The sequence below is a fragment of the Schistocerca cancellata genome, unplaced genomic scaffold, assembly GCF_023864275.1.
Source record: "Schistocerca cancellata isolate TAMUIC-IGC-003103 unplaced genomic scaffold, iqSchCanc2.1 HiC_scaffold_1083, whole genome shotgun sequence".
Classification (NCBI taxonomy): domain Eukaryota; kingdom Metazoa; phylum Arthropoda; class Insecta; order Orthoptera; family Acrididae; genus Schistocerca; species Schistocerca cancellata.
Window position 1 is genome coordinate 307348 of NW_026047082.1, and position 27816 is coordinate 335163.

General features: G+C 51.1%; 57 non-coding genes across 57 annotated transcripts; 46 read left to right on the plus strand and 11 right to left on the minus strand.

Annotated features, from left to right (window-relative positions):
- Positions 1-249: 249 nt before the first annotated feature.
- Trnae-cuc (transfer RNA glutamic acid (anticodon CUC)) lies at positions 250-321 on the plus strand. The gene has a single exon. It is a non-coding gene; the product is annotated as a tRNA-Glu (tRNA).
- A 253-nt stretch (positions 322-574) lies between these two features.
- Trnai-aau (transfer RNA isoleucine (anticodon AAU)) lies at positions 575-648 on the plus strand. Its single transcript has one exon. It is a non-coding gene; the product is annotated as a tRNA-Ile (tRNA).
- A 750-nt stretch (positions 649-1398) lies between these two features.
- Trnag-ucc (transfer RNA glycine (anticodon UCC)) lies at positions 1399-1470 on the minus strand. Its single transcript has one exon. It is a non-coding gene; the product is annotated as a tRNA-Gly (tRNA).
- Positions 1471-1790: 320 nt separating this feature from the next.
- Positions 1791-1861, plus strand: Trnag-gcc (transfer RNA glycine (anticodon GCC)). The gene has a single exon. It is a non-coding gene; the product is annotated as a tRNA-Gly (tRNA).
- A 295-nt stretch (positions 1862-2156) lies between these two features.
- On the plus strand, positions 2157-2229 carry Trnam-cau (transfer RNA methionine (anticodon CAU)). The gene has a single exon. It is a non-coding gene; the product is annotated as a tRNA-Met (tRNA).
- A 423-nt stretch (positions 2230-2652) lies between these two features.
- Trnae-cuc (transfer RNA glutamic acid (anticodon CUC)) lies at positions 2653-2724 on the plus strand. Its single transcript has one exon. It is a non-coding gene; the product is annotated as a tRNA-Glu (tRNA).
- Positions 2725-2977: 253 nt separating this feature from the next.
- Trnai-aau (transfer RNA isoleucine (anticodon AAU)) lies at positions 2978-3051 on the plus strand. Its single transcript has one exon. It is a non-coding gene; the product is annotated as a tRNA-Ile (tRNA).
- Positions 3052-3800: 749 nt separating this feature from the next.
- Positions 3801-3872, minus strand: Trnag-ucc (transfer RNA glycine (anticodon UCC)). Its single transcript has one exon. It is a non-coding gene; the product is annotated as a tRNA-Gly (tRNA).
- Positions 3873-4192: 320 nt separating this feature from the next.
- Trnag-gcc (transfer RNA glycine (anticodon GCC)) lies at positions 4193-4263 on the plus strand. Its single transcript has one exon. It is a non-coding gene; the product is annotated as a tRNA-Gly (tRNA).
- Positions 4264-4558: 295 nt separating this feature from the next.
- Trnam-cau (transfer RNA methionine (anticodon CAU)) lies at positions 4559-4631 on the plus strand. Its single transcript has one exon. It is a non-coding gene; the product is annotated as a tRNA-Met (tRNA).
- A 423-nt stretch (positions 4632-5054) lies between these two features.
- Trnae-cuc (transfer RNA glutamic acid (anticodon CUC)) lies at positions 5055-5126 on the plus strand. Its single transcript has one exon. It is a non-coding gene; the product is annotated as a tRNA-Glu (tRNA).
- Positions 5127-5379: 253 nt separating this feature from the next.
- On the plus strand, positions 5380-5453 carry Trnai-aau (transfer RNA isoleucine (anticodon AAU)). Its single transcript has one exon. It is a non-coding gene; the product is annotated as a tRNA-Ile (tRNA).
- Positions 5454-6203: 750 nt separating this feature from the next.
- On the minus strand, positions 6204-6275 carry Trnag-ucc (transfer RNA glycine (anticodon UCC)). Its single transcript has one exon. It is a non-coding gene; the product is annotated as a tRNA-Gly (tRNA).
- A 320-nt stretch (positions 6276-6595) lies between these two features.
- Trnag-gcc (transfer RNA glycine (anticodon GCC)) lies at positions 6596-6666 on the plus strand. The gene has a single exon. It is a non-coding gene; the product is annotated as a tRNA-Gly (tRNA).
- Positions 6667-6961: 295 nt separating this feature from the next.
- Positions 6962-7034, plus strand: Trnam-cau (transfer RNA methionine (anticodon CAU)). The gene has a single exon. It is a non-coding gene; the product is annotated as a tRNA-Met (tRNA).
- A 423-nt stretch (positions 7035-7457) lies between these two features.
- Positions 7458-7529, plus strand: Trnae-cuc (transfer RNA glutamic acid (anticodon CUC)). The gene has a single exon. It is a non-coding gene; the product is annotated as a tRNA-Glu (tRNA).
- A 253-nt stretch (positions 7530-7782) lies between these two features.
- Trnai-aau (transfer RNA isoleucine (anticodon AAU)) lies at positions 7783-7856 on the plus strand. The gene has a single exon. It is a non-coding gene; the product is annotated as a tRNA-Ile (tRNA).
- Positions 7857-8606: 750 nt separating this feature from the next.
- Positions 8607-8678, minus strand: Trnag-ucc (transfer RNA glycine (anticodon UCC)). The gene has a single exon. It is a non-coding gene; the product is annotated as a tRNA-Gly (tRNA).
- Positions 8679-8998: 320 nt separating this feature from the next.
- Positions 8999-9069, plus strand: Trnag-gcc (transfer RNA glycine (anticodon GCC)). The gene has a single exon. It is a non-coding gene; the product is annotated as a tRNA-Gly (tRNA).
- A 295-nt stretch (positions 9070-9364) lies between these two features.
- Trnam-cau (transfer RNA methionine (anticodon CAU)) lies at positions 9365-9437 on the plus strand. The gene has a single exon. It is a non-coding gene; the product is annotated as a tRNA-Met (tRNA).
- A 423-nt stretch (positions 9438-9860) lies between these two features.
- Positions 9861-9932, plus strand: Trnae-cuc (transfer RNA glutamic acid (anticodon CUC)). The gene has a single exon. It is a non-coding gene; the product is annotated as a tRNA-Glu (tRNA).
- Positions 9933-10185: 253 nt separating this feature from the next.
- Positions 10186-10259, plus strand: Trnai-aau (transfer RNA isoleucine (anticodon AAU)). The gene has a single exon. It is a non-coding gene; the product is annotated as a tRNA-Ile (tRNA).
- Positions 10260-11009: 750 nt separating this feature from the next.
- On the minus strand, positions 11010-11081 carry Trnag-ucc (transfer RNA glycine (anticodon UCC)). Its single transcript has one exon. It is a non-coding gene; the product is annotated as a tRNA-Gly (tRNA).
- Positions 11082-11401: 320 nt separating this feature from the next.
- Trnag-gcc (transfer RNA glycine (anticodon GCC)) lies at positions 11402-11472 on the plus strand. Its single transcript has one exon. It is a non-coding gene; the product is annotated as a tRNA-Gly (tRNA).
- A 295-nt stretch (positions 11473-11767) lies between these two features.
- On the plus strand, positions 11768-11840 carry Trnam-cau (transfer RNA methionine (anticodon CAU)). Its single transcript has one exon. It is a non-coding gene; the product is annotated as a tRNA-Met (tRNA).
- Positions 11841-12263: 423 nt separating this feature from the next.
- Positions 12264-12335, plus strand: Trnae-cuc (transfer RNA glutamic acid (anticodon CUC)). Its single transcript has one exon. It is a non-coding gene; the product is annotated as a tRNA-Glu (tRNA).
- A 253-nt stretch (positions 12336-12588) lies between these two features.
- Trnai-aau (transfer RNA isoleucine (anticodon AAU)) lies at positions 12589-12662 on the plus strand. Its single transcript has one exon. It is a non-coding gene; the product is annotated as a tRNA-Ile (tRNA).
- Positions 12663-13413: 751 nt separating this feature from the next.
- On the minus strand, positions 13414-13485 carry Trnag-ucc (transfer RNA glycine (anticodon UCC)). Its single transcript has one exon. It is a non-coding gene; the product is annotated as a tRNA-Gly (tRNA).
- Positions 13486-13805: 320 nt separating this feature from the next.
- Trnag-gcc (transfer RNA glycine (anticodon GCC)) lies at positions 13806-13876 on the plus strand. Its single transcript has one exon. It is a non-coding gene; the product is annotated as a tRNA-Gly (tRNA).
- Positions 13877-14171: 295 nt separating this feature from the next.
- On the plus strand, positions 14172-14244 carry Trnam-cau (transfer RNA methionine (anticodon CAU)). Its single transcript has one exon. It is a non-coding gene; the product is annotated as a tRNA-Met (tRNA).
- A 423-nt stretch (positions 14245-14667) lies between these two features.
- Trnae-cuc (transfer RNA glutamic acid (anticodon CUC)) lies at positions 14668-14739 on the plus strand. Its single transcript has one exon. It is a non-coding gene; the product is annotated as a tRNA-Glu (tRNA).
- Positions 14740-14992: 253 nt separating this feature from the next.
- On the plus strand, positions 14993-15066 carry Trnai-aau (transfer RNA isoleucine (anticodon AAU)). Its single transcript has one exon. It is a non-coding gene; the product is annotated as a tRNA-Ile (tRNA).
- A 749-nt stretch (positions 15067-15815) lies between these two features.
- On the minus strand, positions 15816-15887 carry Trnag-ucc (transfer RNA glycine (anticodon UCC)). The gene has a single exon. It is a non-coding gene; the product is annotated as a tRNA-Gly (tRNA).
- Positions 15888-16207: 320 nt separating this feature from the next.
- Positions 16208-16278, plus strand: Trnag-gcc (transfer RNA glycine (anticodon GCC)). Its single transcript has one exon. It is a non-coding gene; the product is annotated as a tRNA-Gly (tRNA).
- A 295-nt stretch (positions 16279-16573) lies between these two features.
- Positions 16574-16646, plus strand: Trnam-cau (transfer RNA methionine (anticodon CAU)). The gene has a single exon. It is a non-coding gene; the product is annotated as a tRNA-Met (tRNA).
- A 423-nt stretch (positions 16647-17069) lies between these two features.
- Positions 17070-17141, plus strand: Trnae-cuc (transfer RNA glutamic acid (anticodon CUC)). Its single transcript has one exon. It is a non-coding gene; the product is annotated as a tRNA-Glu (tRNA).
- A 253-nt stretch (positions 17142-17394) lies between these two features.
- Trnai-aau (transfer RNA isoleucine (anticodon AAU)) lies at positions 17395-17468 on the plus strand. Its single transcript has one exon. It is a non-coding gene; the product is annotated as a tRNA-Ile (tRNA).
- A 750-nt stretch (positions 17469-18218) lies between these two features.
- On the minus strand, positions 18219-18290 carry Trnag-ucc (transfer RNA glycine (anticodon UCC)). Its single transcript has one exon. It is a non-coding gene; the product is annotated as a tRNA-Gly (tRNA).
- Positions 18291-18610: 320 nt separating this feature from the next.
- Trnag-gcc (transfer RNA glycine (anticodon GCC)) lies at positions 18611-18681 on the plus strand. The gene has a single exon. It is a non-coding gene; the product is annotated as a tRNA-Gly (tRNA).
- A 295-nt stretch (positions 18682-18976) lies between these two features.
- Trnam-cau (transfer RNA methionine (anticodon CAU)) lies at positions 18977-19049 on the plus strand. The gene has a single exon. It is a non-coding gene; the product is annotated as a tRNA-Met (tRNA).
- Positions 19050-19472: 423 nt separating this feature from the next.
- Trnae-cuc (transfer RNA glutamic acid (anticodon CUC)) lies at positions 19473-19544 on the plus strand. The gene has a single exon. It is a non-coding gene; the product is annotated as a tRNA-Glu (tRNA).
- A 253-nt stretch (positions 19545-19797) lies between these two features.
- On the plus strand, positions 19798-19871 carry Trnai-aau (transfer RNA isoleucine (anticodon AAU)). Its single transcript has one exon. It is a non-coding gene; the product is annotated as a tRNA-Ile (tRNA).
- A 749-nt stretch (positions 19872-20620) lies between these two features.
- Trnag-ucc (transfer RNA glycine (anticodon UCC)) lies at positions 20621-20692 on the minus strand. Its single transcript has one exon. It is a non-coding gene; the product is annotated as a tRNA-Gly (tRNA).
- A 320-nt stretch (positions 20693-21012) lies between these two features.
- On the plus strand, positions 21013-21083 carry Trnag-gcc (transfer RNA glycine (anticodon GCC)). Its single transcript has one exon. It is a non-coding gene; the product is annotated as a tRNA-Gly (tRNA).
- Positions 21084-21378: 295 nt separating this feature from the next.
- Trnam-cau (transfer RNA methionine (anticodon CAU)) lies at positions 21379-21451 on the plus strand. The gene has a single exon. It is a non-coding gene; the product is annotated as a tRNA-Met (tRNA).
- A 423-nt stretch (positions 21452-21874) lies between these two features.
- On the plus strand, positions 21875-21946 carry Trnae-cuc (transfer RNA glutamic acid (anticodon CUC)). The gene has a single exon. It is a non-coding gene; the product is annotated as a tRNA-Glu (tRNA).
- A 253-nt stretch (positions 21947-22199) lies between these two features.
- Trnai-aau (transfer RNA isoleucine (anticodon AAU)) lies at positions 22200-22273 on the plus strand. The gene has a single exon. It is a non-coding gene; the product is annotated as a tRNA-Ile (tRNA).
- Positions 22274-23022: 749 nt separating this feature from the next.
- Trnag-ucc (transfer RNA glycine (anticodon UCC)) lies at positions 23023-23094 on the minus strand. The gene has a single exon. It is a non-coding gene; the product is annotated as a tRNA-Gly (tRNA).
- A 320-nt stretch (positions 23095-23414) lies between these two features.
- On the plus strand, positions 23415-23485 carry Trnag-gcc (transfer RNA glycine (anticodon GCC)). The gene has a single exon. It is a non-coding gene; the product is annotated as a tRNA-Gly (tRNA).
- A 295-nt stretch (positions 23486-23780) lies between these two features.
- Trnam-cau (transfer RNA methionine (anticodon CAU)) lies at positions 23781-23853 on the plus strand. The gene has a single exon. It is a non-coding gene; the product is annotated as a tRNA-Met (tRNA).
- Positions 23854-24276: 423 nt separating this feature from the next.
- On the plus strand, positions 24277-24348 carry Trnae-cuc (transfer RNA glutamic acid (anticodon CUC)). The gene has a single exon. It is a non-coding gene; the product is annotated as a tRNA-Glu (tRNA).
- A 253-nt stretch (positions 24349-24601) lies between these two features.
- Trnai-aau (transfer RNA isoleucine (anticodon AAU)) lies at positions 24602-24675 on the plus strand. Its single transcript has one exon. It is a non-coding gene; the product is annotated as a tRNA-Ile (tRNA).
- Positions 24676-25424: 749 nt separating this feature from the next.
- Trnag-ucc (transfer RNA glycine (anticodon UCC)) lies at positions 25425-25496 on the minus strand. The gene has a single exon. It is a non-coding gene; the product is annotated as a tRNA-Gly (tRNA).
- Positions 25497-25816: 320 nt separating this feature from the next.
- On the plus strand, positions 25817-25887 carry Trnag-gcc (transfer RNA glycine (anticodon GCC)). Its single transcript has one exon. It is a non-coding gene; the product is annotated as a tRNA-Gly (tRNA).
- Positions 25888-26182: 295 nt separating this feature from the next.
- Trnam-cau (transfer RNA methionine (anticodon CAU)) lies at positions 26183-26255 on the plus strand. Its single transcript has one exon. It is a non-coding gene; the product is annotated as a tRNA-Met (tRNA).
- Positions 26256-26678: 423 nt separating this feature from the next.
- On the plus strand, positions 26679-26750 carry Trnae-cuc (transfer RNA glutamic acid (anticodon CUC)). The gene has a single exon. It is a non-coding gene; the product is annotated as a tRNA-Glu (tRNA).
- A 253-nt stretch (positions 26751-27003) lies between these two features.
- On the plus strand, positions 27004-27077 carry Trnai-aau (transfer RNA isoleucine (anticodon AAU)). The gene has a single exon. It is a non-coding gene; the product is annotated as a tRNA-Ile (tRNA).
- The last annotated feature ends 739 nt before the right edge of the window (positions 27078-27816 follow it).

Sequence of the window (27816 nt, forward strand, 5' to 3'; positions counted from 1 at the left end):
TAAAACTGAATTTCGTACGATATAACGTGTAAAGTCACACAATGTATGACCTGCTGTATGATGACAGGCAGCAGGTCTTTACTTGCGAAATAAGTAAATAAATATTACTACTTACAGCTTTGCTTTTCCTCCTACCCCTGTAACAACGAGGCATAAAGCAATGGATTGTGACTTTTGACATGGGCGCGCGAAAAGGTGCTCGCAAACAGGGAAAGTGCGACACGGAAAGCGAGGAGAAAAATGTGCACGTCCGGTGTGGTCTAGTGGCTAGGATACCTGGCTCTCACCCAGGAGGCCCGGGTTCGATTCCCGGTACCGGAACGGAATTTTTTCGGAAAAAATCACGACAAGTTTTGACCCTGCGAAAGGCTGTTTCACGTCCTCCTCGCATTATAGCTACTGGTTCATTAACGTCAGCTGAAAACAGCCGAGAGAAACGGGCAAGCAATGAAATTACTACGAGCAGCGGAATAAAGAAGAGACGCTGGTCCACTGTTGGACTGCTACCATAGAAATGTTACATGGCAATACGCAGAGCAATTCCCGCGAAGCGATGGAAGGCTGTCTGCACCGAGGCCCGTTAGCTCAGTTGGTTAGAGCGTCGTGATAATAACGCGAAGGTCGTGGGTTCGATCCCCCCCCGGGCCACTACGATTTCACTCTTTCAAAAAGGCAGCGCCGATTTCGGCGGGGAAGTATGGTGACAAAGAAATCGTCACATTGTGTGGGAACTGATAGGGGACCAGAACGCGACTTGTCGGGACGCGCTAAAACACTTCACTGGTCACAGCACGGTGAACGCACAGTTTCTCGTCCGATCACCGCTACTGCGCGAAACTGGACGTTGTCAGTGCTCGGGCGGGTGACCGCCTGCGAACACACGGCACTGCCGATAGTTTCAATTCGTATTTCTCTTTCCTCTTCGGTTTCGGAGCTGCAGCGCTATTCGGTCAAGGGCACTGGCGCCACATTTTGCCTCTCGGTATGCCAAGTCGCGCCGTGCGGCCACAGTGAAATGAAGGAGCGTGTTGAAAAATTTTCAACAAAGAAAAAAAAAAAAAGAAATCTACTAGTAATAAAACTGAATTTGTCTGACAGAACATGTAAAATCAGACAATACATGATAACAGGCAGCAGGTATTTACTTGAGGCATAAGTAATGTGGTGCCCGCCCGCCTCGCCATACCTCTCTCAGTCGTTTTGCGTGCTTGTCCTTTTTATATAGGCCGATTGGAGAGCGTCAGCTCTCGCGTCAGACGAGCAAAGTCGAGACAAGTCGAGACTCAAGGTGAATCGACGCACACGCTATAGGGTGGCCTGCAGCGAGTAAGATGGGGAAAGAAACATTAATTGAAGGACGCGTGGCAAAAGTACTCATACGCAAAAGTAAAAGCCGGCTGCGGTGGCCGGGAATCGAACCCGGATCAACTGCTTGGAAGGCAACTATGCTGACCATTACACCACCACCGCACGGTTTCCGTCCGCGCACGCCGCGCTGTGTCTGCTTCCCGCCTGTCGTCGGCGGCTCAAGGTGGTCGTAGCTGTAGGCGCATTACGGGGTAGGCGAGCGCATCCAGACAGCGTCTCTACGCACATTTCGCGTCCTTTGGCAAGAGTCGTCGCGTGCGTGCGCCGCAAGAGTACTTAGGCGATCGCGTTCGGGCGTCATTTTTAAGCAGTGCAGTGCAGGATTCAGCGTCTGTAGCATTCTCTCGAGAGGATGCGACGGCGCTGGACGGCAGTCCCACTTTCCCCACAGACGTCTGCCGCGGAAAGCACCAGGAAGCTGAGCATCGGTGGTTCAGTGGTAGAATGCTCGCCTGCCACGCGGGCGGCCCGGGTTCGATTCCCGGCCGATGCATCATTTTGTTTTTTCTCCGATAGTGGTGCTGCGTGTCTTTCGCACTCGAACTGCGTGAGCCATGAGAATGAACCGTGGTATTTCCGTGTGGAAATAACCAAACATGCAGCGCGCACGACTGCTCGTTTGGACTCTTATGTGCTATTGTACATACTGGCGTCGGCCTAGCATCGCAAGTTGCCTGTCGCGCCGGGAATGGACGTGTAGCAACTGAAAAAAATGAGCCAGGAAGTGCAGACTCTCTACCCCTGGTATTTGGTAGTTACAGAGATTCCAGAAGGCGTGGCGGTCACTTGCCTCGGTAGCGCAGTAGGCAGCGCGTAAGTCTCATAATCTTAAGGTCGTGAGTTCGATCCTCACCCGGGGCATTTAATTTACTTTCGTCCACAGCTAAATTGACGGCTCTGGGGTTTGCGAAGGAGCGAAACACTTCGTACTTTGTTATCCACAAGGCTTCAACGACTCAGCGTGATAATGTTTACTTCCCGTTATTACTACCTGCAGTTCTTACGAAAAATTTTCAAGGAACAATGTACTAGTAATAAAACTGAATTTCGTACGATATAACGTGTAAAGTCACACAATGTATGACCTGCTGTATGATGACAGGCAGCAGGTCTTTACTTGCGAAATAAGTAAATAAATATTACTACTTACAGCTTTGCTTTTCCTCCTACCCCTGTAACAACGAGGCATAAAGCAATGGATTGTGACTTTTGACATGGGCGCGCGAAAAGGTGCTCGCAAACAGGGAAAGTGCGACACGGAAAGCGAGGACAAAAATGTGCACGTCCGGTGTGGTCTAGTGGCTAGGATACCTGGCTCTCACCCAGGAGGCCCGGGTTCGATTCCCGGTACCGGAACGGAATTTTTTCGGAAAAAATCACGACAAGTTTTGACCCTGCGAAAGGCTGTTTCACGTCCTCCTCGCATTATAGCTACTGGTTCATTAACGTCAGCTGAAAACAGCCGAGAGAAACGGGCAAGCAATGAAATTACTACGAGCAGCGGAATAAAGAAGAGACGCTGGTCCACTGTTGGACTGCTACCATAGAAATGTTACATGGCAATACGCAGAGCAATTCCCGCGAAGCGATGGAAGGCTGTCTGCACCGAGGCCCGTTAGCTCAGTTGGTTAGAGCGTCGTGCTAATAACGCGAAGGTCGTGGGTTCGATCCCCCCACGGGCCACTACGATTTCACTCTTTCAAAAAGGCAGCGCCGATTTCGGCGGGGAAGTATGGTGACAAAGAAATCGTCACATTGTGTGGGAACTGATAGGGGACCAGAACGCGACTTGTCGGGACGCGCTAAAACACTTCACTGGTCACAGCACGGTGAACGCACAGTTTCTCGTCCGATCACCGCTACTGCGCGAAACTGGACGTTGTCAGTGCTTGGGCGGGTGACCGCCTGCGAACACACGGCACTGCCGATAGTTTCAATTCGTATTTCTCTTTCCTCTTCGGTTTCGGAGCTGCAGCGCTATTCGGTCAAGGGCACTGGCGCCACATTTTGCCTCTCGGTATGCCAAGTCGCGCCGTGCGGCCACAGTGAAATGAAGGAGCGTGTTGAAAAATTTTCAACAAAGAAAAAAAAAAAAGAAATCTACTAGTAATAAAACTGAATTTGTCTGACAGAACATGTAAAATCAGACAATACATGATAACAGGCAGCAGGTATTTACTTGAGGCATAAGTAATGTGGTGCCCGCCCGCCTCGCCATACCTCTCTCAGTCGTTTTGCGTGCTTGTCCTTTTTATATAGGCCGATTGGAGAGCGTCAGCTCTCGCGTCAGACGAGCAAAGTCGAGACAAGTCGAGACTCAAGGTGAATCGACGCACACGCTATAGGGTGGCCTGCAGCGAGTAAGATGGGGAAAGAAACATTAATTGAAGGACGCGTGGCAAAAGTACTCATACGCAAAAGTAAAAGCCGGCTGCGGTGGCCGGGAATCGAACCCGGATCAACTGCTTGGAAGGCAACTATGCTGACCATTACACCACCACCGCACGGTTTCCGTCCGCGCACGCCGCGCTGTGTCTGCTTCCCGCCTGTCGTCGGCGGCTCAAGGTGGTCGTAGCTGTAGGCGCATTACGGGGTAGGCGAGCGCATCCAGACAGCGTCTCTACGCACATTTCGCGTCCTTTGGCAAGAGTCGTCGCGTGCGTGCGCCGCAAGAGTACTTAGGCGATCGCGTTCGGGCGTCATTTTTAAGCAGTGCAGTGCAGGATTCAGCGTCTGTAGCATTCTCTCGAGAGGATGCGACGGCGCTGGACGGCAGTCCCACTTTCCCCACAGACGTCTGCCGCGGAAAGCACCAGGAAGCTGAGCATCGGTGGTTCAGTGGTAGAATGCTCGCCTGCCACGCGGGCGGCCCGGGTTCGATTCCCGGCCGATGCATCATTTTGTTTTTTCTCCGATAGTGGTGCTGCGTGTCTTTCGCACTCGAACTGCGTGAGCCATGAGAATGAACCGTGGTATTTCCGTGTGGAAATAACCAAACATGCAGCGCGCACGACTGCTCGTTTGGACTCTTATGTGCTATTGTACATACTGGCGTCGGCCTAGCATCGCAAGTTGCCTGTCGCGCCGGGAATGGACGTGTAGCAACTGAAAAAAATGAGCCAGGAAGTGCAGACTCTCTACCCCTGGTATTTGGTAGTTACAGAGATTCCAGAAGGCGTGGCGGTCACTTGCCTCGGTAGCGCAGTAGGCAGCGCGTAAGTCTCATAATCTTAAGGTCGTGAGTTCGATCCTCACCCGGGGCATTTAATTTACTTTCGTCCACAGCTAAATTGACGGCTCTGGGGTTTGCGAAGGAGCGAAACACTTCGTACTTTGTTATCCACAAGGCTTCAACGACTCAGCGTGATAATGTTTACTTCCCGTTATTACTACCTGCAGTTCTTACGAAAAATTTTCAAGGAACAATGTACTAGTAATAAAACTGAATTTCGTACGATATAACGTGTAAAGTCACACAATGTATGACCTGCTGTATGATGACAGGCAGCAGGTCTTTACTTGCGAAATAAGTAAATAAATATTACTACTTACAGCTTTGCTTTTCCTCCTACCCCTGTAACAACGAGGCATAAAGCAATGGATTGTGACTTTTGACATGGGCGCGCGAAAAGGTGCTCGCAAACAGGGAAAGTGCGACACGGAAAGCGAGGAGAAAAATGTGCACGTCCGGTGTGGTCTAGTGGCTAGGATACCTGGCTCTCACCCAGGAGGCCCGGGTTCGATTCCCGGTACCGGAACGGAATTTTTTCGGAAAAAATCACGACAAGTTTTGACCCTGCGAAAGGCTGTTTCACGTCCTCCTCGCATTATAGCTACTGGTTCATTAACGTCAGCTGAAAACAGCCGAGAGAAACGGGCAAGCAATGAAATTACTACGAGCAGCGGAATAAAGAAGAGACGCTGGTCCACTGTTGGACTGCTACCATAGAAATGTTACATGGCAATACGCAGAGCAATTCCCGCGAAGCGATGGAAGGCTGTCTGCACCGAGGCCCGTTAGCTCAGTTGGTTAGAGCGTCGTGCTAATAACGCGAAGGTCGTGGGTTCGATCCCCCCACGGGCCACTACGATTTCACTCTTTCAAAAAGGCAGCGCCGATTTCGGCGGGGAAGTATGGTGACAAAGAAATCGTCACATTGTGTGGGAACTGATAGGGGACCAGAACGCGACTTGTCGGGACGCGCTAAAACACTTCACTGGTCACAGCACGGTGAACGCACAGTTTCTCGTCCGATCACCGCTACTGCGCGAAACTGGACGTTGTCAGTGCTAGGGCGGGTGACCGCCTGCGAACACACGGCACTGCCGATAGTTTCAATTCGTATTTCTCTTTCCTCTTCGGTTTCGGAGCTGCAGCGCTATTCGGTCAAGGGCACTGGCGCCACATTTTGCCTCTCGGTATGCCAAGTCGCGCCGTGCGGCCACAGTGAAATGAAGGAGCGTGTTGAAAAATTTTCAACAAAGAAAAAAAAAAAAAGAAATCTACTAGTAATAAAACTGAATTTGTCTGACAGAACATGTAAAATCAGACAATACATGATAACAGGCAGCAGGTATTTACTTGAGGCATAAGTAATGTGGTGCCCGCCCGCCTCGCCATACCTCTCTCAGTCGTTTTGCGTGCTTGTCCTTTTTATATAGGCCGATTGGAGAGCGTCAGCTCTCGCGTCAGACGAGCAAAGTCGAGACAAGTCGAGACTCAAGGTGAATCGACGCACACGCTATAGGGTGGCCTGCAGCGAGTAAGATGGGGAAAGAAACATTAATTGAAGGACGCGTGGCAAAAGTACTCAGACGCAAAAGTAAAAGCCGGCTGCGGTGGCCGGGAATCGAACCCGGATCAACTGCTTGGAAGGCAACTATGCTGACCATTACACCACCACCGCACGGTTTCCGTCCGCGCACGCCGCGCTGTGTCTGCTTCCCGCCTGTCGTCGGCGGCTCAAGGTGGTCGTAGCTGTAGGCGCATTACGGGGTAGGCGAGCGCATCCAGACAGCGTCTCTACGCACATTTCGCGTCCTTTGGCAAGAGTCGTCGCGTGCGTGCGCCGCAAGAGTACTTAGGCGATCGCGTTCGGGCGTCATTTTTAAGCAGTGCAGTGCAGGATTCAGCGTCTGTAGCATTCTCTCGAGAGGATGCGACGGCGCTGGACGGCAGTCCCACTTTCCCCACAGACGTCTGCCGCGGAAAGCACCAGGAAGCTGAGCATCGGTGGTTCAGTGGTAGAATGCTCGCCTGCCACGCGGGCGGCCCGGGTTCGATTCCCGGCCGATGCATCATTTTGTTTTTTCTCCGATAGTGGTGCTGCGTGTCTTTCGCACTCGAACTGCGTGAGCCATGAGAATGAACCGTGGTATTTCCGTGTGGAAATAACCAAACATGCAGCGCGCACGACTGCTCGTTTGGACTCTTATGTGCTATTGTACATACTGGCGTCGGCCTAGCATCGCAAGTTGCCTGTCGCGCCGGGAATGGACGTGTAGCAACTGAAAAAAATGAGCCAGGAAGTGCAGACTCTCTACCCCTGGTATTTGGTAGTTACAGAGATTCCAGAAGGCGTGGCGGTCACTTGCCTCGGTAGCGCAGTAGGCAGCGCGTAAGTCTCATAATCTTAAGGTCGTGAGTTCGATCCTCACCCGGGGCATTTAATTTACTTTCGTCCACAGCTAAATTGACGGCTCTGGGGTTTGCGAAGGAGCGAAACACTTCGTACTTTGTTATCCACAAGGCTTCAACGACTCAGCGTGATAATGTTTACTTCCCGTTATTACTACCTGCAGTTCTTACGAAAAATTTTCAAGGAACAATGTACTAGTAATAAAACTGAATTTCGTACGATATAACGTGTAAAGTCACACAATGTATGACCTGCTGTATGATGACAGGCAGCAGGTCTTTACTTGCGAAATAAGTAAATAAATATTACTACTTACAGCTTTGCTTTTCCTCCTACCCCTGTAACAACGAGGCATAAAGCAATGGATTGTGACTTTTGACATGGGCGCGCGAAAAGGTGCTCGCAAACAGGGAAAGTGCGACACGGAAAGCGAGGAGAAAAATGTGCACGTCCGGTGTGGTCTAGTGGCTAGGATACCTGGCTCTCACCCAGGAGGCCCGGGTTCGATTCCCGGTACCGGAACGGAATTTTTTCGGAAAAAATCACGACAAGTTTTGACCCTGCGAAAGGCTGTTTCACGTCCTCCTCGCATTATAGCTACTGGTTCATTAACGTCAGCTGAAAACAGCCGAGAGAAACGGGCAAGCAATGAAATTACTACGAGCAGCGGAATAAAGAAGAGACGCTGGTCCACTGTTGGACTGCTACCATAGAAATGTTACATGGCAATACGCAGAGCAATTCCCGCGAAGCGATGGAAGGCTGTCTGCACCGAGGCCCGTTAGCTCAGTTGGTTAGAGCGTCGTGCTAATAACGCGAAGGTCGTGGGTTCGATCCCCCCACGGGCCACTACGATTTCACTCTTTCAAAAAGGCAGCGCCGATTTCGGCGGGGAAGTATGGTGACAAAGAAATCGTCACATTGTGTGGGAACTGATAGGGGACCAGAACGCGACTTGTCGGGACGCGCTAAAACACTTCACTGGTCACAGCACGGTGAACGCACAGTTTCTCGTCCGATCACCGCTACTGCGCGAAACTGGACGTTGTCAGTGCTTGGGCGGGTGACCGCCTGCGAACACACGGCACTGCCGATAGTTTCAATTCGTATTTCTCTTTCCTCTTCGGTTTCGGAGCTGCAGCGCTATTCGGTCAAGGGCACTGGCGCCACATTTTGCCTCTCGGTATGCCAAGTCGCGCCGTGCGGCCACAGTGAAATGAAGGAGCGTGTTGAAAAATTTTCAACAAAGAAAAAAAAAAAAAGAAATCTACTAGTAATAAAACTGAATTTGTCTGACAGAACATGTAAAATCAGATAATACATGATAACAGGCAGCAGGTATTTACTTGAGGCATAAGTAATGTGGTGCCCGCCCGCCTCGCCATACCTCTCTCAGTCGTTTTGCGTGCTTGTCCTTTTTATATAGGCCGATTGGAGAGCGTCAGCTCTCGCGTCAGACGAGCAAAGTCGAGACAAGTCGAGACTCAAGGTGAATCGACGCACACGCTATAGGGTGGCCTGCAGCGAGTAAGATGGGGAAAGAAACATTAATTGAAGGACGCGTGGCAAAAGTACTCATACGCAAAAGTAAAAGCCGGCTGCGGTGGCCGGGAATCGAACCCGGATCAACTGCTTGGAAGGCAACTATGCTGACCATTACACCACCACCGCACGGTTTCCGTCCGCGCACGCCGCGCTGTGTCTGCTTCCCGCCTGTCGTCGGCGGCTCAAGGTGGTCGTAGCTGTAGGCGCATTACGGGGTAGGCGAGCGCATCCAGACAGCGTCTCTACGCACATTTCGCGTCCTTTGGCAAGAGTCGTCGCGTGCGTGCGCCGCAAGAGTACTTAGGCGATCGCGTTCGGGCGTCATTTTTAAGCAGTGCAGTGCAGGATTCAGCGTCTGTAGCATTCTCTCGAGAGGATGCGACGGCGCTGGACGGCAGTCCCACTTTCCCCACAGACGTCTGCCGCGGAAAGCACCAGGAAGCTGAGCATCGGTGGTTCAGCGGTAGAATGCTCGCCTGCCACGCGGGCGGCCCGGGTTCGATTCCCGGCCGATGCATCATTTTGTTTTTTCTCCGATAGTGGTGCTGCGTGTCTTTCGCACTCGAACTGCGTGAGCCATGAGAATGAACCGTGGTATTTCCGTGTGGAAATAACCAAACATGCAGCGCGCACGACTGCTCGTTTGGACTCTTATGTGCTATTGTACATACTGGCGTCGGCCTAGCATCGCAAGTTGCCTGTCGCGCCGGGAATGGACGTGTAGCAACTGAAAAAAATGAGCCAGGAAGTGCAGACTCTCTACCCCTGGTATTTGGTAGTTACAGAGATTCCAGAAGGCGTGGCGGTCACTTGCCTCGGTAGCGCAGTAGGCAGCGCGTAAGTCTCATAATCTTAAGGTCGTGAGTTCGATCCTCACCCGGGGCATTTAATTTACTTTCGTCCACAGCTAAATTGACGGCTCTGGGGTTTGCGAAGGAGCGAAACACTTCGTACTTTGTTATCCACAAGGCTTCAACGACTCAGCGTGATAATGTTTACTTCCCGTTATTACTACCTGCAGTTCTTACGAAAAATTTTCAAGGAACAATGTACTAGTAATAAAACTGAATTTCGTACGATATAACGTGTAAAGTCACACAATGTATGACCTGCTGTATGATGACAGGCAGCAGGTCTTTACTTGCGAAATAAGTAAATAAATATTACTACTTACAGCTTTGCTTTTCCTCCTACCCCTGTAACAACGAGGCATAAAGCAATGGATTGTGACTTTTGACATGGGCGCGCGAAAAGGTGCTCGCAAACAGGGAAAGTGCGACACGGAAAGCGAGGAGAAAAATGTGCACGTCCGGTGTGGTCTAGTGGCTAGGATACCTGGCTCTCACCCAGGAGGCCCGGGTTCGATTCCCGGTACCGGAACGGAATTTTTTCGGAAAAAATCACGACAAGTTTTGACCCTGCGAAAGGCTGTTTCACGTCCTCCTCGCATTATAGCTACTGGTTCATTAACGTCAGCTGAAAACAGCCGAGAGAAACGGGCAAGCAATGAAATTACTACGAGCAGCGGAATAAAGAAGAGACGCTGGTCCACTGTTGGACTGCTACCATAGAAATGTTACATGGCAATACGCAGAGCAATTCCCGCGAAGCGATGGAAGGCTGTCTGCACCGAGGCCCGTTAGCTCAGTTGGTTAGAGCGTCGTGCTAATAACGCGAAGGTCGTGGGTTCGATCCCCCCACGGGCCACTACGATTTCACTCTTTCAAAAAGGCAGCGCCGATTTCGGCGGGGAAGTATGGTGACAAAGAAATCGTCACATTGTGTGGGAACTGATAGGGGACCAGAACGCGACTTGTCGGGACGCGCTAAAACACTTCACTGGTCACAGCACGGTGAACGCACAGTTTCTCGTCCGATCACCGCTACTGCGCGAAACTGGACGTTGTCAGTGCTTGGGCGGGTGACCGCCTGCGAACACACGGCACTGCCGATAGTTTCAATTCGTATTTCTCTTTCCTCTTCGGTTTCGGAGCTGCAGCGCTATTCGGTCAAGGGCACTGGCGCCACATTTTGCCTCTCGGTATGCCAAGTCGCGCCGTGCGGCCACAGTGAAATGAAGGAGCGTGTTGAAAAATTTTCAACAAAGAAAAAAAAAAAAAGAAATCTACTAGTAATAAAACTGAATTTGTCTGACAGAACATGTAAAATCAGATAATACATGATAACAGGCAGCAGGTATTTACTTGAGGCATAAGTAATGTGGTGCCCGCCCGCCTCGCCATACCTCTCTCAGTCGTTTTGCGTGCTTGTCCTTTTTATATAGGCCGATTGGAGAGCGTCAGCTCTCGCGTCAGACGAGCAAAGTCGAGACAAGTCGAGACTCAAGGTGAATCGACGCACACGCTATAGGGTGGCCTGCAGCGAGTAAGATGGGGAAAGAAACATTAATTGAAGGACGCGTGGCAAAAGTACTCATACGCAAAAGTAAAAGCCGGCTGCGGTGGCCGGGAATCGAACCCGGATCAACTGCTTGGAAGGCAACTATGCTGACCATTACACCACCACCGCACGGTTTCCGTCCGCGCACGCCGCGCTGTGTCTGCTTCCCGCCTGTCGTCGGCGGCTCAAGGTGGTCGTAGCTGTAGGCGCATTACGGGGTAGGCGAGCGCATCCAGACAGCGTCTCTACGCACATTTCGCGTCCTTTGGCAAGAGTCGTCGCGTGCGTGCGCCGCAAGAGTACTTAGGCGATCGCGTTCGGGCGTCATTTTTAAGCAGTGCAGTGCAGGATTCAGCGTCTGTAGCATTCTCTCGAGAGGATGCGACGGCGCTGGACGGCAGTCCCACTTTCCCCACAGACGTCTGCCGCGGAAAGCACCAGGAAGCTGAGCATCGGTGGTTCAGTGGTAGAATGCTCGCCTGCCACGCGGGCGGCCCGGGTTCGATTCCCGGCCGATGCATCATTTTGTTTTTTCTCCGATAGTGGTGCTGCGTGTCTTTCGCACTCGAACTGCGTGAGCCATGAGAATGAACCGTGGTATTTCCGTGTGGAAATAACCAAACATGCAGCGCGCACGACTGCTCGTTTGGACTCTTATGTGCTATTGTACATACTGGCGTCGGCCTAGCATCGCAAGTTGCCTGTCGCGCCGGGAATGGACGTGTAGCAACTGAAAAAAATGAGCCAGGAAGTGCAGACTCTCTACCCCTGGTATTTGGTAGTTACAGAGATTCCAGAAGGCGTGGCGGTCACTTGCCTCGGTAGCGCAGTAGGCAGCGCGTAAGTCTCATAATCTTAAGGTCGTGAGTTCGATCCTCACCCGGGGCATTTAATTTACTTTCGTCCACAGCTAAATTGACGGCTCTGGGGTTTGCGAAGGAGCGAAACACTTCGTACTTTGTTATCCACAAGGCTTCAACGACTCAGCGTGATAATGTTTACTTCCCGTTATTACTACCTGCAGTTCTTACGAAAAATTTTCAAGGAACAATGTACTAGTAATAAAACTGAATTTCGTACGATATAACGTGTAAAGTCACACAATGTATGACCTGCTGTATGATGACAGGCAGCAGGTCTTTACTTGCGAAATAAGTAAATAAATATTACTACTTACAGCTTTGCTTTTCCTCCTACCCCTGTAACAACGAGGCATAAAGCAATGGATTGTGACTTTTGACATGGGCGCGCGAAAAGGTGCTCGCAAACAGGGAAAGTGCGACACGGAAAGCGAGGAGAAAAATGTGCACGTCCGGTGTGGTCTAGTGGCTAGGATACCTGGCTCTCACCCAGGAGGCCCGGGTTCGATTCCCGGTACCGGAACGGAATTTTTTCGGAAAAAATCACGACAAGTTTTGACCCTGCGAAAGGCTGTTTCACGTCCTCCTCGCATTATAGCTACTGGTTCATTAACGTCAGCTGAAAACAGCCGAGAGAAACGGGCAAGCAATGAAATTACTACGAGCAGCGGAATAAAGAAGAGACGCTGGTCCACTGTTGGACTGCTACCATAGAAATGTTACATGGCAATACGCAGAGCAATTCCCGCGAAGCGATGGAAGGCTGTCTGCACCGAGGCCCGTTAGCTCAGTTGGTTAGAGCGTCGTGCTAATAACGCGAAGGTCGTGGGTTCGATCCCCCCACGGGCCACTACGATTTCACTCTTTCAAAAAGGCAGCGCCGATTTCGGCGGGGAAGTATGGTGACAAAGAAATCGTCACATTGTGTGGGAACTGATAGGGGACCAGAACGCGACTTGTCGGGACGCGCTAAAACACTTCACTGGTCACAGCACGGTGAACGCACAGTTTCTCGTCCGATCACCGCTACTGCGCGAAACTGGACGTTGTCAGTGCTTGGGCGGGTGACCGCCTGCGAACACACGGCACTGCCGATAGTTTCAATTCGTATTTCTCTTTCCTCTTCGGTTTCGGAGCTGCAGCGCTATTCGGTCAAGGGCACTGGCGCCACATTTTGCCTCTCGGTATGCCAAGTCGCGCCGTGCGGCCACAGTGAAATGAAGGAGCGTGTTGAAAAATTTTCAACAAAGAAAAAAAAAAAAAAGAAATCTACTAGTAATAAAACTGAATTTGTCTGACAGAACATGTAAAATCAGATAATACATGATAACAGGCAGCAGGTATTTACTTGAGGCATAAGTAATGTGGTGCCCGCCCGCCTCGCCATACCTCTCTCAGTCGTTTTGCGTGCTTGTCCTTTTTATATAGGCCGATTGGAGAGCGTCAGCTCTCGCGTCAGACGAGCAAAGTCGAGACAAGTCGAGACTCAAGGTGAATCGACGCACACGCTATAGGGTGGCCTGCAGCGAGTAAGATGGGGAAAGAAACATTAATTGAAGGACGCGTGGCAAAAGTACTCATACGCAAAAGTAAAAGCCGGCTGCGGTGGCCGGGAATCGAACCCGGATCAACTGCTTGGAAGGCAACTATGCTGACCATTACACCACCACCGCACGGTTTCCGTCCGCGCACGCCGCGCTGTGTCTGCTTCCCGCCTGTCGTCGGCGGCTCAAGGTGGTCGTAGCTGTAGGCGCATTACGGGGTAGGCGAGCGCATCCAGACAGCGTCTCTACGCACATTTCGCGTCCTTTGGCAAGAGTCGTCGCGTGCGTGCGCCGCAAGAGTACTTAGGCGATCGCGTTTGGGCGTCATTTTTAAGCAGTGCAGTGCAGGATTCAGCGTCTGTAGCATTCTCTCGAGAGGATGCGACGGCGCTGGACGGCAGTCCCACTTTCCCCACAGACGTCTGCCGCGGAAAGCACCAGGAAGCTGAGCATCGGTGGTTCAGTGGTAGAATGCTCGCCTGCCACGCGGGCGGCCCGGGTTCGATTCCCGGCCGATGCATCATTTTGTTTTTTCTCCGATAGTGGTGCTGCGTGTCTTTCGCACTCGAACTGCGTGAGCCATGAGAATGAACCGTGGTATTTCCGTGTGGAAATAACCAAACATGCAGCGCGCACGACTGCTCGTTTGGACTCTTATGTGCTATTGTACATACTGGCGTCGGCCTAGCATCGCAAGTTGCCTGTCGCGCCGGGAATGGACGTGTAGCAACTGAAAAAAATGAGCCAGGAAGTGCAGACTCTCTACCCCTGGTATTTGGTAGTTACAGAGATTCCAGAAGGCGTGGCGGTCACTTGCCTCGGTAGCGCAGTAGGCAGCGCGTAAGTCTCATAATCTTAAGGTCGTGAGTTCGATCCTCACCCGGGGCATTTAATTTACTTTCGTCCACAGCTAAATTGACGGCTCTGGGGTTTGCGAAGGAGCGAAACACTTCGTACTTTGTTATCCACAAGGCTTCAACGACTCAGCGTGATAATGTTTACTTCCCGTTATTACTACCTGCAGTTCTTACGAAAAATTTTCAAGGAACAATGTACTAGTAATAAAACTGAATTTCGTACGATATAACGTGTAAAGTCACACAATGTATGACCTGCTGTATGATGACAGGCAGCAGGTCTTTACTTGCGAAATAAGTAAATAAATATTACTACTTACAGCTTTGCTTTTCCTCCTACCCCTGTAACAACGAGGCATAAAGCAATGGATTGTGACTTTTGACATGGGCGCGCGAAAAGGTGCTCGCAAACAGGGAAAGTGCGACACGGAAAGCGAGGAGAAAAATGTGCACGTCCGGTGTGGTCTAGTGGCTAGGATACCTGGCTCTCACCCAGGAGGCCCGGGTTCGATTCCCGGTACCGGAACGGAATTTTTTCGGAAAAAATCACGACAAGTTTTGACCCTGCGAAAGGCTGTTTCACGTCCTCCTCGCATTATAGCTACTGGTTCATTAACGTCAGCTGAAAACAGCCGAGAGAAACGGGCAAGCAATGAAATTACTACGAGCAGCGGAATAAAGAAGAGACGCTGGTCCACTGTTGGACTGCTACCATAGAAATGTTACATGGCAATACGCAGAGCAATTCCCGCGAAGCGATGGAAGGCTGTCTGCACCGAGGCCCGTTAGCTCAGTTGGTTAGAGCGTCGTGCTAATAACGCGAAGGTCGTGGGTTCGATCCCCCCACGGGCCACTACGATTTCACTCTTTCAAAAAGGCAGCGCCGATTTCGGCGGGGAAGTATGGTGACAAAGAAATCGTCACATTGTGTGGGAACTGATAGGGGACCAGAACGCGACTTGTCGGGACGCGCTAAAACACTTCACTGGTCACAGCACGGTGAACGCACAGTTTCTCGTCCGATCACCGCTACTGCGCGAAACTGGACGTTGTCAGTGCTTGGGCGGGTGACCGCCTGCGAACACACGGCACTGCCGATAGTTTCAATTCGTATTTCTCTTTCCTCTTCGGTTTCGGAGCTGCAGCGCTATTCGGTCAAGGGCACTGGCGCCACATTTTGCCTCTCGGTATGCCAAGTCGCGCCGTGCGGCCACAGTGAAATGAAGGAGCGTGTTGAAAAATTTTCAACAAAGAAAAAAAAAAAAGAAATCTACTAGTAATAAAACTGAATTTGTCTGACAGAACATGTAAAATCAGACAATACATGATAACAGGCAGCAGGTATTTACTTGAGGCATAAGTAATGTGGTGCCCGCCCGCCTCGCCATACCTCTCTCAGTCGTTTTGCGTGCTTGTCCTTTTTATATAGGCCGATTGGAGAGCGTCAGCTCTCGCGTCAGACGAGCAAAGTCGAGACAAGTCGAGACTCAAGGTGAATCGACGCACACGCTATAGGGTGGCCTGCAGCGAGTAAGATGGGGAAAGAAACATTAATTGAAGGACGCGTGGCAAAAGTACTCATACGCAAAAGTAAAAGCCGGCTGCGGTGGCCGGGAATCGAACCCGGATCAACTGCTTGGAAGGCAACTATGCTGACCATTACACCACCACCGCACGGTTTCCGTCCGCGCACGCCGCGCTGTGTCTGCTTCCCGCCTGTCGTCGGCGGCTCAAGGTGGTCGTAGCTGTAGGCGCATTACGGGGTAGGCGAGCGCATCCAGACAGCGTCTCTACGCACATTTCGCGTCCTTTGGCAAGAGTCGTCGCGTGCGTGCGCCGCAAGAGTACTTAGGCGATCGCGTTCGGGCGTCATTTTTAAGCAGTGCAGTGCAGGATTCAGCGTCTGTAGCATTCTCTCGAGAGGATGCGACGGCGCTGGACGGCAGTCCCACTTTCCCCACAGACGTCTGCCGCGGAAAGCACCAGGAAGCTGAGCATCGGTGGTTCAGTGGTAGAATGCTCGCCTGCCACGCGGGCGGCCCGGGTTCGATTCCCGGCCGATGCATCATTTTGTTTTTTCTCCGATAGTGGTGCTGCGTGTCTTTCGCACTCGAACTGCGTGAGCCATGAGAATGAACCGTGGTATTTCCGTGTGGAAATAACCAAACATGCAGCGCGCACGACTGCTCGTTTGGACTCTTATGTGCTATTGTACATACTGGCGTCGGCCTAGCATCGCAAGTTGCCTGTCGCGCCGGGAATGGACGTGTAGCAACTGAAAAAAATGAGCCAGGAAGTGCAGACTCTCTACCCCTGGTATTTGGTAGTTACAGAGATTCCAGAAGGCGTGGCGGTCACTTGCCTCGGTAGCGCAGTAGGCAGCGCGTAAGTCTCATAATCTTAAGGTCGTGAGTTCGATCCTCACCCGGGGCATTTAATTTACTTTCGTCCACAGCTAAATTGACGGCTCTGGGGTTTGCGAAGGAGCGAAACACTTCGTACTTTGTTATCCACAAGGCTTCAACGACTCAGCGTGATAATGTTTACTTCCCGTTATTACTACCTGCAGTTCTTACGAAAAATTTTCAAGGAACAATGTACTAGTAATAAAACTGAATTTCGTACGATATAACGTGTAAAGTCACACAATGTATGACCTGCTGTATGATGACAGGCAGCAGGTCTTTACTTGCGAAATAAGTAAATAAATATTACTACTTACAGCTTTGCTTTTCCTCCTACCCCTGTAACAACGAGGCATAAAGCAATGGATTGTGACTTTTGACATGGGCGCGCGAAAAGGTGCTCGCAAACAGGGAAAGTGCGACACGGAAAGCGAGGAGAAAAATGTGCACGTCCGGTGTGGTCTAGTGGCTAGGATACCTGGCTCTCACCCAGGAGGCCCGGGTTCGATTCCCGGTACCGGAACGGAATTTTTTCGGAAAAAATCACGACAAGTTTTGACCCTGCGAAAGGCTGTTTCACGTCCTCCTCGCATTATAGCTACTGGTTCATTAACGTCAGCTGAAAACAGCCGAGAGAAACGGGCAAGCAATGAAATTACTACGAGCAGCGGAATAAAGAAGAGACGCTGGTCCACTGTTGGACTGCTACCATAGAAATGTTACATGGCAATACGCAGAGCAATTCCCGCGAAGCGATGGAAGGCTGTCTGCACCGAGGCCCGTTAGCTCAGTTGGTTAGAGCGTCGTGCTAATAACGCGAAGGTCGTGGGTTCGATCCCCCCACGGGCCACTACGATTTCACTCTTTCAAAAAGGCAGCGCCGATTTCGGCGGGGAAGTATGGTGACAAAGAAATCGTCACATTGTGTGGGAACTGATAGGGGACCAGAACGCGACTTGTCGGGACGCGCTAAAACACTTCACTGGTCACAGCACGGTGAACGCACAGTTTCTCGTCCGATCACCGCTACTGCGCGAAACTGGACGTTGTCAGTGCTTGGGCGGGTGACCGCCTGCGAACACACGGCACTGCCGATAGTTTCAATTCGTATTTCTCTTTCCTCTTCGGTTTCGGAGCTGCAGCGCTATTCGGTCAAGGGCACTGGCGCCACATTTTGCCTCTCGGTATGCCAAGTCGCGCCGTGCGGCCACAGTGAAATGAAGGAGCGTGTTGAAAAATTTTCAACAAAGAAAAAAAAAAAAAGAACTCTACTAGTAATAAAACTGAATTTGTCTGACAGAACATGTAAAATCAGATAATACATGATAACAGGCAGCAGGTATTTACTTGAGGCATAAGTAATGTGGTGCCCGCCTGCCTCGCCATACCTCTCTCAGTCGTTTTGCGTGCTTGTCCTTTTTATATAGGCCGATTGGAGAGCGTCAGCTCTCGCGTCAGACGAGCAAAGTCGAGACAAGTCGAGACTCAAGGTGAATCGACGCACACGCTATAGGGTGGCCTGCAGCGAGTAAGATGGGGAAAGAAACATTAATTGAAGGACGCGTGGCAAAAGTACTCATACGCAAAAGTAAAAGCCGGCTGCGGTGGCCGGGAATCGAACCCGGATCAACTGCTTGGAAGGCAACTATGCTGACCATTACACCACCACCGCACGGTTTCCGTCCGCGCACGCCGCGCTGTGTCTGCTTCCCGCCTGTCGTCGGCGGCTCAAGGTGGTCGTAGCTGTAGGCGCATTACGGGGTAGGCGAGCGCATCCAGACAGCGTCTCTACGCACATTTCGCGTCCTTTGGCAAGAGTCGTCGCGTGCGTGCGCCGCAAGAGTACTTAGGCGATCGCGTTTGGGCGTCATTTTTAAGCAGTGCAGTGCAGGATTCAGCGTCTGTAGCATTCTCTCGAGAGGATGCGACGGCGCTGGACGGCAGTCCCACTTTCCCCACAGACGTCTGCCGCGGAAAGCACCAGGAAGCTGAGCATCGGTGGTTCAGTGGTAGAATGCTCGCCTGCCACGCGGGCGGCCCGGGTTCGATTCCCGGCCGATGCATCATTTTGTTTTTTCTCCGATAGTGGTGCTGCGTGTCTTTCGCACTCGAACTGCGTGAGCCATGAGAATGAACCGTGGTATTTCCGTGTGGAAATAACCAAACATGCAGCGCGCACGACTGCTCGTTTGGACTCTTATGTGCTATTGTACATACTGGCGTCGGCCTAGCATCGCAAGTTGCCTGTCGCGCCGGGAATGGACGTGTAGCAACTGAAAAAAATGAGCCAGGAAGTGCAGACTCTCTACCCCTGGTATTTGGTAGTTACAGAGATTCCAGAAGGCGTGGCGGTCACTTGCCTCGGTAGCGCAGTAGGCAGCGCGTAAGTCTCATAATCTTAAGGTCGTGAGTTCGATCCTCACCCGGGGCATTTAATTTACTTTCGTCCACAGCTAAATTGACGGCTCTGGGGTTTGCGAAGGAGCGAAACACTTCGTACTTTGTTATCCACAAGGCTTCAACGACTCAGCGTGATAATGTTTACTTCCCGTTATTACTACCTGCAGTTCTTACGAAAAATTTTCAAGGAACAATGTACTAGTAATAAAACTGAATTTCGTACGATATAACGTGTAAAGTCACACAATGTATGACCTGCTGTATGATGACAGGCAGCAGGTCTTTACTTGCGAAATAAGTAAATAAATATTACTACTTACAGCTTTGCTTTTCCTCCTACCCCTGTAACAACGAGGCATAAAGCAATGGATTGTGACTTTTGACATGGGCGCGCGAAAAGGTGCTCGCAAACAGGGAAAGTGCGACACGGAAAGCGAGGAGAAAAATGTGCACGTCCGGTGTGGTCTAGTGGCTAGGATACCTGTCTCTCACCCAGGAGGCCCGGGTTCGATTCCCGGTACCGGAACGGAATTTTTTCGGAAAAAATCACGACAAGTTTTGACCCTGCGAAAGGCTGTTTCACGTCCTCCTCGCATTATAGCTACTGGTTCATTAACGTCAGCTGAAAACAGCCGAGAGAAACGGGCAAGCAATGAAATTACTACGAGCAGCGGAATAAAGAAGAGACGCTGGTCCACTGTTGGACTGCTACCATAGAAATGTTACATGGCAATACGCAGAGCAATTCCCGCGAAGCGATGGAAGGCTGTCTGCACCGAGGCCCGTTAGCTCAGTTGGTTAGAGCGTCGTGCTAATAACGCGAAGGTCGTGGGTTCGATCCCCCCACGGGCCACTACGATTTCACTCTTTCAAAAAGGCAGCGCCGATTTCGGCGGGGAAGTATGGTGACAAAGAAATCGTCACATTGTGTGGGAACTGATAGGGGACCAGAACGCGACTTGTCGGGACGCGCTAAAACACTTCACTGGTCACAGCACGGTGAACGCACAGTTTCTCGTCCGATCACCGCTACTGCGCGAAACTGGACGTTGTCAGTGCTTGGGCGGGTGACCGCCTGCGAACACACGGCACTGCCGATAGTTTCAATTCGTATTTCTCTTTCCTCTTCGGTTTCGGAGCTGCAGCGCTATTCGGTCAAGGGCACTGGCGCCACATTTTGCCTCTCGGTATGCCAAGTCGCGCCGTGCGGCCACAGTGAAATGAAGGAGCGTGTTGAAAAATTTTCAACAAAGAAAAAAAAAAAAGAAATCTACTAGTAATAAAACTGAATTTGTCTGACAGAACATGTAAAATCAGATAATACATGATAACAGGCAGCAGGTATTTACTTGAGGCATAAGTAATGTGGTGCCCGCCCGCCTCGCCATACCTCTCTCAGTCGTTTTGCGTGCTTGTCCTTTTTATATAGGCCGATTGGAGAGCGTCAGCTCTCGCGTCAGACGAGCAAAGTCGAGACAAGTCGAGACTCAAGGTGAATCGACGCACACGCTATAGGGTGGCCTGCAGCGAGTAAGATGGGGAAAGAAACATTAATTGAAGGACGCGTGGCAAAAGTACTCATACGCAAAAGTAAAAGCCGGCTGCGGTGGCCGGGAATCGAACCCGGATCAACTGCTTGGAAGGCAACTATGCTGACCATTACACCACCACCGCACGGTTTCCGTCCGCGCACGCCGCGCTGTGTCTGCTTCCCGCCTGTCGTCGGCGGCTCAAGGTGGTCGTAGCTGTAGGCGCATTACGGGGTAGGCGAGCGCATCCAGACAGCGTCTCTACGCACATTTCGCGTCCTTTGGCAAGAGTCGTCGCGTGCGTGCGCCGCAAGAGTACTTAGGCGATCGCGTTTGGGCGTCATTTTTAAGCAGTGCAGTGCAGGATTCAGCGTCTGTAGCATTCTCTCGAGAGGATGCGACGGCGCTGGACGGCAGTCCCACTTTCCCCACAGACGTCTGCCGCGGAAAGCACCAGGAAGCTGAGCATCGGTGGTTCAGTGGTAGAATGCTCGCCTGCCACGCGGGCGGCCCGGGTTCGATTCCCGGCCGATGCATCATTTTGTTTTTTCTCCGATAGTGGTGCTGCGTGTCTTTCGCACTCGAACTGCGTGAGCCATGAGAATGAACCGTGGTATTTCCGTGTGGAAATAACCAAACATGCAGCGCGCACGACTGCTCGTTTGGACTCTTATGTGCTATTGTACATACTGGCGTCGGCCTAGCATCGCAAGTTGCCTGTCGCGCCGGGAATGGACGTGTAGCAACTGAAAAAAATGAGCCAGGAAGTGCAGACTCTCTACCCCTGGTATTTGGTAGTTACAGAGATTCCAGAAGGCGTGGCGGTCACTTGCCTCGGTAGCGCAGTAGGCAGCGCGTAAGTCTCATAATCTTAAGGTCGTGAGTTCGATCCTCACCCGGGGCATTTAATTTACTTTCGTCCACAGCTAAATTGACGGCTCTGGGGTTTGCGAAGGAGCGAAACACTTCGTACTTTGTTATCCACAAGGCTTCAACGACTCAGCGTGATAATGTTTACTTCCCGTTATTACTACCTGCAGTTCTTACGAAAAATTTTCAAGGAACAATGTACTAGTAATAAAACTGAATTTCGTACGATATAACGTGTAAAGTCACACAATGTATGACCTGCTGTATGATGACAGGCAGCAGGTCTTTACTTGCGAAATAAGTAAATAAATATTACTACTTACAGCTTTGCTTTTCCTCCTACCCCTGTAACAACGAGGCATAAAGCAATGGATTGTGACTTTTGACATGGGCGCGCGAAAAGGTGCTCGCAAACAGGGAAAGTGCGACACGGAAAGCGAGGAGAAAAATGTGCACGTCCGGTGTGGTCTAGTGGCTAGGATACCTGTCTCTCACCCAGGAGGCCCGGGTTCGATTCCCGGTACCGGAACGGAATTTTTTCGGAAAAAATCACGACAAGTTTTGACCCTGCGAAAGGCTGTTTCACGTCCTCCTCGCATTATAGCTACTGGTTCATTAACGTCAGCTGAAAACAGCCGAGAGAAACGGGCAAGCAATGAAATTACTACGAGCAGCGGAATAAAGAAGAGACGCTGGTCCACTGTTGGACTGCTACCATAGAAATGTTACATGGCAATACGCAGAGCAATTCCCGCGAAGCGATGGAAGGCTGTCTGCACCGAGGCCCGTTAGCTCAGTTGGTTAGAGCGTCGTGCTAATAACGCGAAGGTCGTGGGTTCGATCCCCCCACGGGCCACTACGATTTCACTCTTTCAAAAAGGCAGCGCCGATTTCGGCGGGGAAGTATGGTGACAAAGAAATCGTCACATTGTGTGGGAACTGATAGGGGACCAGAACGCGACTTGTCGGGACGCGCTAAAACACTTCACTGGTCACAGCACGGTGAACGCACAGTTTCTCGTCCGATCACCGCTACTGCGCGAAACTGGACGTTGTCAGTGCTTGGGCGGGTGACCGCCTGCGAACACACGGCACTGCCGATAGTTTCAATTCGTATTTCTCTTTCCTCTTCGGTTTCGGAGCTGCAGCGCTATTCGGTCAAGGGCACTGGCGCCACATTTTGCCTCTCGGTATGCCAAGTCGCGCCGTGCGGCCACAGTGAAATGAAGGAGCGTGTTGAAAAATTTTCAACAAAGAAAAAAAAAAAAGAAATCTACTAGTAATAAAACTGAATTTGTCTGACAGAACATGTAAAATCAGATAATACATGATAACAGGCAGCAGGTATTTACTTGAGGCATAAGTAATGTGGTGCCCGCCCGCCTCGCCATACCTCTCTCAGTCGTTTTGCGTGCTTGTCCTTTTTATATAGGCCGATTGGAGAGCGTCAGCTCTCGCGTCAGACGAGCAAAGTCGAGACAAGTCGAGACTCAAGGTGAATCGACGCACACGCTATAGGGTGGCCTGCAGCGAGTAAGATGGGGAAAGAAACATTAATTGAAGGACGCGTGGCAAAAGTACTCATACGCAAAAGTAAAAGCCGGCTGCGGTGGCCGGGAATCGAACCCGGATCAACTGCTTGGAAGGCAACTATGCTGACCATTACACCACCACCGCACGGTTTCCGTCCGCGCACGCCGCGCTGTGTCTGCTTCCCGCCTGTCGTCGGCGGCTCAAGGTGGTCGTAGCTGTAGGCGCATTACGGGGTAGGCGAGCGCATCCAGACAGCGTCTCTACGCACATTTCGCGTCCTTTGGCAAGAGTCGTCGCGTGCGTGCGCCGCAAGAGTACTTAGGCGATCGCGTTCGGGCGTCATTTTTAAGCAGTGCAGTGCAGGATTCAGCGTCTGTAGCATTCTCTCGAGAGGATGCGACGGCGCTGGACGGCAGTCCCACTTTCCCCACAGACGTCTGCCGCGGAAAGCACCAGGAAGCTGAGCATCGGTGGTTCAGTGGTAGAATGCTCGCCTGCCACGCGGGCGGCCCGGGTTCGATTCCCGGCCGATGCATCATTTTGTTTTTTCTCCGATAGTGGTGCTGCGTGTCTTTCGCACTCGAACTGCGTGAGCCATGAGAATGAACCGTGGTATTTCCGTGTGGAAATAACCAAACATGCAGCGCGCACGACTGCTCGTTTGGACTCTTATGTGCTATTGTACATACTGGCGTCGGCCTAGCATCGCAAGTTGCCTGTCGCGCCGGGAATGGACGTGTAGCAACTGAAAAAAATGAGCCAGGAAGTGCAGACTCTCTACCCCTGGTATTTGGTAGTTACAGAGATTCCAGAAGGCGTGGCGGTCACTTGCCTCGGTAGCGCAGTAGGCAGCGCGTAAGTCTCATAATCTTAAAGTCGTGAGTTCGATCCTCACCCGGGGCATTTAATTTACTTTCGTCCACAGCTAAATTGACGGCTCTGGGGTTTGCGAAGGAGCGAAACACTTCGTACTTTGTTATCCACAAGGCTTCAACGACTCAGCGTGATAATGTTTACTTCCCGTTATTACTACCTGCAGTTCTTACGAAAAATTTTCAAGGAACAATGTACTAGTAATAAAACTGAATTTCGTACGATATAACGTGTAAAGTCACACAATGTATGACCTGCTGTATGATGACAGGCAGCAGGTCTTTACTTGCGAAATAAGTAAATAAATATTACTACTTACAGCTTTGCTTTTCCTCCTACCCCTGTAACAACGAGGCATAAAGCAATGGATTGTGACTTTTGACATGGGCGCGCGAAAAGGTGCTCGCAAACAGGGAAAGTGCGACACGGAAAGCGAGGAGAAAAATGTGCACGTCCGGTGTGGTCTAGTGGCTAGGATACCTGGCTCTCACCCAGGAGGCCCGGGTTCGATTCCCGGTACCGGAACGGAATTTTTTCGGAAAAAATCACGACAAGTTTTGACCCTGCGAAAGGCTGTTTCACGTCCTCCTCGCATTATAGCTACTGGTTCATTAACGTCAGCTGAAAACAGCCGAGAGAAACGGGCAAGCAATGAAATTACTACGAGCAGCGGAATAAAGAAGAGACGCTGGTCCACTGTTGGACTGCTACCATAGAAATGTTACATGGCAATACGCAGAGCAATTCCCGCGAAGCGATGGAAGGCTGTCTGCCCCGAGGCCCGTTAGCTCAGTTGGTTAGAGCGTCGTGCTAATAACGCGAAGGTCGTGGGTTCGATCCCCCCACGGGCCACTACGATTTCACTCTTTCAAAAAGGCAGCGCCGATTTCGGCGGGGAAGTATGGTGACAAAGAAATCGTCACATTGTGTGGGAACTGATAGGGGACCAGAACGCGACTTGTCGGGACGCGCTAAAACACTTCACTGGTCACAGCACGGTGAACGCACAGTTTCTCGTCCGATCACCGCTACTGCGCGAAACTGGACGTTGTCAGTGCTTGGGCGGGTGACCGCCTGCGAACACACGGCACTGCCGATAGTTTCAATTCGTATTTCTCTTTCCTCTTCGGTTTCGGAGCTGCAGCGCTATTCGGTCAAGGGCACTGGCGCCACATTTTGCCTCTCGGTATGCCAAGTCGCGCCGTGCGGCCACAGTGAAATGAAGGAGCGTGTTGAAAAATTTTCAACAAAGAAAAAAAAAAAAGAAATCTACTAGTAATAAAACTGAATTTGTCTGACAGAACATGTAAAATCAGATAATACATGATAACAGGCAGCAGGTATTTACTTGAGGCATAAGTAATGTGGTGCCCGCCCGCCTCGCCATACCTCTCTCAGTCGTTTTGCGTGCTTGTCCTTTTTATATAGGCCGATTGGAGAGCGTCAGCTCTCGCGTCAGACGAGCAAAGTCGAGACAAGTCGAGACTCAAGGTGAATCGACGCACACGCTATAGGGTGGCCTGCAGCGAGTAAGATGGGGAAAGAAACATTAATTGAAGGACGCGTGGCAAAAGTACTCATACGCAAAAGTAAAAGCCGGCTGCGGTGGCCGGGAATCGAACCCGGATCAACTGCTTGGAAGGCAACTATGCTGACCATTACACCACCACCGCACGGTTTCCGTCCGCGCACGCCGCGCTGTGTCTGCTTCCCGCCTGTCGTCGGCGGCTCAAGGTGGTCGTAGCTGTAGGCGCATTACGGGGTAGGCGAGCGCATCCAGACAGCGTCTCTACGCACATTTCGCGTCCTTTGGCAAGAGTCGTCGCGTGCGTGCGCCGCAAGAGTACTTAGGCGATCGCGTTCGGGCGTCATTTTTAAGCAGTGCAGTGCAGGATTCAGCGTCTGTAGCATTCTCTCGAGAGGATGCGACGGCGCTGGACGGCAGTCCCACTTTCCCCACAGACGTCTGCCGCGGAAAGCACCAGGAAGCTGAGCATCGGTGGTTCAGTGGTAGAATGCTCGCCTGCCACGCGGGCGGCCCGGGTTCGATTCCCGGCCGATGCATCATTTTGTTTTTTCTCCGATAGTGGTGCTGCGTGTCTTTCGCACTCGAACTGCGTGAGCCATGAGAATGAACCGTGGTATTTCCGTGTGGAAATAACCAAACATGCAGCGCGCACGACTGCTCGTTTGGACTCTTATGTGCTATTGTACATACTGGCGTCGGCCTAGCATCGCAAGTTGCCTGTCGCGCCGGGAATGGACGTGTAGCAACTGAAAAAAATGAGCCAGGAAGTGCAGACTCTCTACCCCTGGTATTTGGTAGTTACAGAGATTCCAGAAGGCGTGGCGGTCACTTGCCTCGGTAGCGCAGTAGGCAGCGCGTAAGTCTCATAATCTTAAAGTCGTGAGTTCGATCCTCACCCGGGGCATTTAATTTACTTTCGTCCACAGCTAAATTGACGGCTCTGGGGTTTGCGAAGGAGCGAAACACTTCGTACTTTGTTATCCACAAGGCTTCAACGACTCAGCGTGATAATGTTTACTTCCCGTTATTACTACCTGCAGTTCTTACGAAAAATTTTCAAGGAACAATGTACTAGTAATAAAACTGAATTTCGTACGATATAACGTGTAAAGTCACACAATGTATGACCTGCTGTATGATGACAGGCAGCAGGTCTTTACTTGCGAAATAAGTAAATAAATATTACTACTTACAGCTTTGCTTTTCCTCCTACCCCTGTAACAACGAGGCATAAAGCAATGGATTGTGACTTTTGACATGGGCGCGCGAAAAGGTGCTCGCAAACAGGGAAAGTGCGACACGGAAAGCGAGGAGAAAAATGTGCACGTCCGGTGTGGTCTAGTGGCTAGGATACCTGGCTCTCACCCAGGAGGCCCGGGTTCGATTCCCGGTACCGGAACGGAATTTTTTCGGAAAAAATCACGACAAGTTTTGACCCTGCGAAAGGCTGTTTCACGTCCTCCTCGCATTATAGCTACTGGTTCATTAACGTCAGCTGAAAACAGCCGAGAGAAACGGGCAAGCAATGAAATTACTACGAGCAGCGGAATAAAGAAGAGACGCTGGTCCACTGTTGGACTGCTACCATAGAAATGTTACATGGCAATACGCAGAGCAATTCCCGCGAAGCGATGGAAGGCTGTCTGCCCCGAGGCCCGTTAGCTCAGTTGGTTAGAGCGTCGTGCTAATAACGCGAAGGTCGTGGGTTCGATCCCCCCACGGGCCACTACGATTTCACTCTTTCAAAAAGGCAGCGCCGATTTCGGCGGGGAAGTATGGTGACAAAGAAATCGTCACATTGTGTGGGAACTGATAGGGGACCAGAACGCGACTTGTCGGGACGCGCTAAAACACTTCACTGGTCACAGCACGGTGAACGCACAGTTTCTCGTCCGATCACCGCTACTGCGCGAAACTGGACGTTGTCAGTGCTTGGGCGGGTGACCGCCTGCGAACACACGGCACTGCCGATAGTTTCAATTCGTATTTCTCTTTCCTCTTCGGTTTCGGAGCTGCAGCGCTATTCGGTCAAGGGCACTGGCGCCACATTTTGCCTCTCGGTATGCCAAGTCGCGCCGTGCGGCCACAGTGAAATGAAGGAGCGTGTTGAAAAATTTTCAACAAAGAAAAAAAAAAAAAGAAATCTACTAGTAATAAAACTGAATTTGTCTGACAGAACATGTAAAATCAGATAATACATGATAACAGGCAGCAGGTATTTACTTGAGGCATAAGTAATGTGGTGCCCGCCCGCCTCGCCATACCTCTCTCAGTCGTTTTGCGTGCTTGTCCTTTTTATATAGGCCGATTGGAGAGCGTCAGCTCTCGCGTCAGACGAGCAAAGTCGAGACAAGTCGAGACTCAAGGTGAATCGACGCACACGCTATAGGGTGGCCTGCAGCGAGTAAGATGGGGAAAGAAACATTAATTGAAGGACGCGTGGCAAAAGTACTCATACGCAAAAG